The following is a 6,682-nucleotide window of genomic DNA, read 5'->3' on the forward strand; positions in this document are numbered from 1 at the left end:
TAACTAATAAAAATATTTGTTACCTTGGTAAAGATTCAATTTTAGTGCACAAACACGAATTCCTGGTACGTACACGTACCACGGTTTCGTACATATATATATATATATATATTTATATATAGGGCTGATATATTTTATTAGATGCCCATAGATTCTGTTATTTTTATTTTTTTTTTTCTCTTTTCTTTTAACATTCCGGCTTATATATTTTATTAGATGCCGAGAGAAAAAATTATTTATATTTTTTTAAATGTTTTTTTTTAAATGTATTTTTAACAATGCAATGTAGATAATTTCTTCAATTACATATTACTAGCGTACTAACAGCTTTTTGTACAAACACAATTTCCAGAGCATTTTACTCCTTTAGCGAATGAGGTGGCCACTTCAAACGGCTTTAAACTGAATTAAATAAGGAGTTTTGCCTGGACATGGCGAAACGTTATGTTTTAGCTTCCAACTGTTCCGTAACCTACGCCAAACAAGGATGTTCACGGCGATAAATATCATCACCGTTACACTTAATCCTGCTAGTAGTATGGGGTGAAGAAATTCCTTATAAGTCGGTGACAGGTGGTCCATCTCGGTCAATTTCATCAACCGCTTGGCAACCTGTTTGTTGTACGGGAGAGGTAGTGCTGGCATTGTAGACGTCCACGTGAAGTTCGCGAAGTAGGCTCGTTCTCTGATGATTGTCCTTAGCCCGGTCACCATGGAATTAGGGGAAGTCCCGATACAACCATCTGCTGCAACAAAGATGTGTGCAAATGACGTGGATCCGTCCGGGCATGATACATTGAAGCCGTCCTTGTCGTATCGTATCCACGAGCCATTGTTCAGTCTGCAATTGAACTCATTATTGTCAAAGGGATAAAGCTTATCAAGACAATTTTCACTTGTATGGGAGAGAGCACCGTCTAGCACTATACCTAACTCGCATGAATCCATTAAGTTTTTATGGAATTCAAATGAGTCAGCTGTACATATTTTTCTATCCATTGCGTCTGAACAGTGAGTTAATTGATTTAAGTCTTTAATGACCGTATATGTTTCCTTGTCTGGGGAAATCAATACGTGTCCTGTCAAACTGGATATTACTGGATTTGAGTGATTCGTCATGAAAGTCGGAAATGGTGATATCCTGTAAGATTGCCAGGCATCAGAAGAATCAAAGGGAATTGTAATCCTAATCTTGTTATTTTCAATGCTTACTGTAATTAGGCTGTAATAAAATTCTATCCTACGTTCGCCTAACAAAGGAACATAGCCTAGTTTATCCCTTCCGTTCTCCAGAACTAACTTTAAGTAATTAATAGGCAACAAATGGGGCGACAGTACACCTTTAGTTGCTAACGTGATAGCTTCTACATAATCCTTGGATTTCTCAATGAAATGTGCAATTCTGTTATGTATGTGATCTATCTTTTAATCATAATACGTTAACGTTGCCAACAAATCCTGTACTTCCATAATCTGAATGATATTACTTGAATGTTCATTTACTAAATCCATAATTTGATTGATTGAAGCTAACTGATTCCTTAGTTCTGACATAATCAATTCATCTTCATGAGTCAAGAACTCAATTTTCTTATTTTGATTACTAATCTTAAGACGATTGGAAATTCCTAAACCTAAACTTGCAATAGACCCAAAGATGTTTAATGCAGCATAAATAAACGGATTTCGTCTTTCTTTATGTTCGTGTCCTACAGTCCACATCAAAAGGTCACAAGCCAAAGATCCTGTCTCGTAAGTCTTATTTTGCAAGTCATCAGATAGCATCTCTGCAACTTTTAATGTCGATCCAAGCGAACTCTCTGTGGTCAAATGAAAATGTCTTCTATGCAACTCATCCAATGAGACAGAAAACCTTGAAATGGCGGTTTTTAAGCTAGTGACATCATTCTCTGGAAGAAAAATTGCTTGCATATTCACTTCTACAACTACGTTGCTCGATGTAATGAAAACGTCTTCTTGTCTTTCAACTATAGTGCCATATTTAAAATCTATACTTTTAGTTTTAGAGCTCATCCCACACGAGAAAAATGTCTGAGCGAACAATATCACTCCCAACAACAAAAAATTCATCTTGGAAACGTGTAACGAGAAAAATATATGTAATTACTCCTGTATTAAGAAGAAAACTTTTAATCACATAAAATAAAAAAAAATTCCCTCACTTCTTTCCCTCTTTTTTTTATTTTTTTTTTTATTTTTTAATTTCTTATGTGAGCCAATGGTACTATTCTCTCATCCGTGGGTTGGGATACGTTTTGAACTCTAAACTTATTGGCCGTTAATGTTTCCAAAATGTTAAATGGGCCTTCAAACTTAGGTGTTATAGTCTGTCCAGAATGTCATGAAACATAGAGTAGGTTTCCGGCGTTGCCGCTTTGCGTCAATTTCATTCATTAAATCTCACTTAAGGCGAAAAAACAGTGTAGATTTGGCATACACTATGCCACATCTCTCTCTGTCTCAGGTCAGGAAGGTTAAGTAGCTTATCACTTTGGTTCTGATACCCAAGCGTGACGGTTTAAGATGGAAGGCTCCCCACGACAGCAATTAAGTGCTCAGACGCGAAAAGTCATATTCAATGTCCATGAGTACTTCAAAAGGGAGAAAGAAGACAAAACTGTTATGCACGGCTTTGACAAGGCAGTACAACGTACAATGAATGCAACTAAGCAGTGCAGAAGTACGATATATTGCATTTGTAAGGAAGGGAAAGACAGCTTAGAAGAAAATGAAGCTCCCGTTTTTAACGTAAAGAAAAGGAAAAGACCACCAACTGTAACCAACATCGATGGATTTGATCAGCGCGTTTTACGAAGGACAGTTCTCGGTTATAAAGTCAGAAAGGAAAATCCAACGCTGGATAGCATTCTACTTGAAGTCAAAGAAATTATTGGATTTAGTGGATGCAGAGAATCTTTACGTAAGATACTTAAAGAAATTGGATTTAAATACGGAAGAGTTAACGGGCGGAAATTTCTACTGAGGAGAAGTGATATTGCAAGTGCCAGGACCAAGTTCCTACGTGACATGAAAAATATTAGGGCTACAGGAAAAAAAGTCTGTTATATTTCTGGATGAAACCTGGATTAATCAGAATTATACAGTCACCAAGTGTTGGATGGATGAAAGTTCGACAGGAGCAACTGGAATAAACCCACCAATCAGGAAAGGGAACAAAATTATCATTTTGTATGCTGGATCTGAGCAAGGATTCGTGCCAAATGCACAGTTGGTATTCCAAGCAAAGAATGACGGTGACTATCACCACCAAATGAATCACATTGTATTCGAAAAATGGTTTCGAGAGAAGCTCATACCCAATATACCACAACAGTCCGTCATAATTATGGACAACGCATTATACCATTCAGTGCAAAGTGACAAACCTCCTACCATGGCAAGCACAAAGGGAGCGATCCAAGACTGGTTAAGAAATAAAGGTGAAAATCCCCCAGAATATCTGACGAAGTGTGAATTGCTTGAAATGGTGAAAGCAGTGAAACATGGAAATGCTCCAAAATATGTCATCGACAAAATAGCTTTGGAACAAGATCACAGGGTCGTAAGGCTGCCACCTTATCACTGCCATTATAGTGCAAATGAACTCATTTGGGCGCAGATTAAAGACTATGTAGCCAAAAGGAATACATTTAAAATGACAGATCTAACATCTTTGCTGCGAGTGGCACTGTCATGCGTGACAGCAGAAAATTGGGAAAATGCCGTTAATCATGTTGAAGACATCATTATAAAAGACACAGAGAATGATGTTGCTATGAATCAGTTTGTTGATTCATTTGTTATAGAAGTAACTTCATCTGATGAAGAATAGTATAGAACACATTAATGCTGAAAAACACTGGAGGATTATCTTGATTTAATTTAATGAAAACTTCTGTTTTATTTTGTTGTTTAGTTTAATCCTGTGACGGGAAACAACACATATTTTTGTAATCAATTTATTTTATGGGAAAAATCTTTATCGATTTCACTGCATACATTTGTTTTACTCCTTGTTTCTATGTTAGAGGTTTCATCCTCATATGAGAATTTACTTCCTGTTAACCAAGACAATTTTATTTTTATACTGAAACAGTGCCTTATTTTAAAGAAAATGTCTATAAACTTTATCGTTTCATTATCCTAAAATCCAAGAAATTGTTTTAATTGAGAAAAGTATTATTTTATGAAATATTTGATGTCAGGCACATTCATCAATTCTACAACAAATATGGTGAGAGAGAGAGAGAGAGAGAGAGAGAGAGAGAGAGAGAGAGAGAGAGAGAGAGAGAGAGAGAGAGAGAGAGAAAATGACGATGCCAGGCTACAGATATCTTCAAGAACCTGACTACACATTTGATAATGTTCAAATATAAACTGATTCAATCAGAATTCAAATTATATAAAGAATAAAAGTTAAAGCTTTATGAGTAATAAAGCTCGAAAACATTTAGTTTTCCAGTATTGTACTGAACTAGATTGATCGTGGGGTACAAAACGTTAAATTTTTATTTTCATCTGAGATGGATCTCTTCAAAGTTGTAGAAATACTGTGATATGTATTAAAGGACATTTACTTGTCTCCCGTACTTTATATGGCGCTCGAACTCTCCCTAAAAAAAAAAAAAAAATTTACATGAATGTTTTTAAAATAAACAAAGCAATCAACTTTATGAGCTGTTTTCGAAACACAAGGTCAACTTAATCCACAACAACCATTCAGCTTTTGTGTGACTGGAAAGATCCAGATTATGGGATTAAAAAGGAAATTTTACGACCGTATTAAAGGACCCGGAATGGAAGGATGCTGGGATTAGCTTGAGTTAGATTAAAAGTCTTGAGGAAGTTTGGCATCGTCGCAAACCTACTCGATGTTTCATGACATTCTAGACAGACTATAGTTTATAATTGAGTCCTTTACGCACATTGATCTGTATATACACGTTATCACCCACGGTATATGTTTTAGTTGGCTTCGCTATTTTATCATGATTCCTTTTCATTATGATTTGTGATTCTTCTAAATTCTTTCGAAGTATATCATATCGACTTTTGCTTGCATTTATACATTCTTTTAAAGGATTTGATAGATTAGTTGTAGGCGTTAATACATGGAAAGGCGTTCTAACTGGGGTACCATACAATGCTTCATGCGGTGACATTTTAATTGATATATGATATGAATGATTCAGAGTAATCAGTGCCGCCGGTATTGCAATATCCCAGTTGGGGTCTGATCCCCCTAGTGTTACTCTTAATATATTTAAAACTTTTCTATTTGCTCTTTCCACTAGCCCATTCGACTCTGGGTGATATATCATGGTATTTATTTTCTTTATGCTAAGGAATTCACACAATGAGGTAAGAAAGTGATTATTAAATTCACCACCCGAGTCTGAGATTATCATGTGTGGAATTCCATGTTTACAAATGTAACACTCGTTAAACTTCCTAGCGCATTCAATCGCAGTTTTAGTTTTAAGCGCTATTAGTTCTGTATATCGAGTTAAAGCATCTATAATTACTAAGAGGTGCTTATTTCCTCTGTCTGACTCGTAAAATCCTGTTAACAAATCTAAATGTATTCTTTCAAAGGGTTGATTGGGCACGGGATAAGCCCCTAGGCTGACAGGTGTTTTCGTATGCCCTTTGTTTTCCTGACATGTGCGACAATTAGCTATGTGTCTTTTTATATCTGTAAGCATCGTATGCCAATAAAACAATGATTTGGCTTTCTGTGACATTAATGAGAACCCCGGGTGTCCATGTAATGGATTTGAATGCAACCAATTCAGGACAGTGGAAATAAGTAAGATTGGTACTACTACCTGGTCGTTAGTTACATGTAGTGTATTGCGGGTTTTCCTTGTCACAGTCCTACACAGAATATTATCTTTGATTATATAATTCTGCTGCTTATACTTTATGTATCCCTTTTCCTTATGATTGCCTTTCAAAGCATTTATAATTGTTTCTATTTTCTGATCTTTTCTTTGCTCAGTCTGTAATAATTCAGCGCTCCAGCCTAAATCTTCTTGTTCAGATATCGTTTTAACAATAGGCATGGATGTTGATATATCTGTTAATTCAGCTAAAGGCTCCGTACAAAATGACACGGGGTTACGTGATAATGCATCCGCAATGATATTTGCTTTCCCAGGTAAATACCCGATTCTTGCGCCAAAATCTTGAATGATCAAATGCCACCGAGTTCGTTTAGGGCTGTGGTTGAAGCCTTTAAAGAAGTCGGTTAGTGGTTTATGGTCAGTAAGAACCTTAACGGGATAACCGTAAATTATGAACTTAAAGTGCACTAGTGAATTAACAATAGCTAGCCCTTCCTTGTCTATTACTGCATACTTACTTTCGGAAGTTCTCAATTTTCGAGAATGAAAAGCTAACGGGAAAAATTGTTTATCATATTGCTGAAGCAATACCCCTCCTACTCCTAAGTCTGAGGCGTCTGTTGCAATGAAGAATTCCTTACCGATGTCAGGAAATTTTAAGATAGGAGAACTACACAGTTCATCTTTCAAGGTATTAAACGCCTGTTGATGATGCTCAGACCATATGAAATCTACGCCCTTCTTCGTAAGATCAGTTAAAGGAGCGGCTATTATTGAATAGTTGCGTATAAAACGCCTGTAATATCCACTACAAC

This window comes from Palaemon carinicauda, chromosome 9, assembly GCF_036898095.1.
Source record: "Palaemon carinicauda isolate YSFRI2023 chromosome 9, ASM3689809v2, whole genome shotgun sequence".
Taxonomy (NCBI): Eukaryota; Metazoa; Arthropoda; class Malacostraca; order Decapoda; family Palaemonidae; genus Palaemon; species Palaemon carinicauda.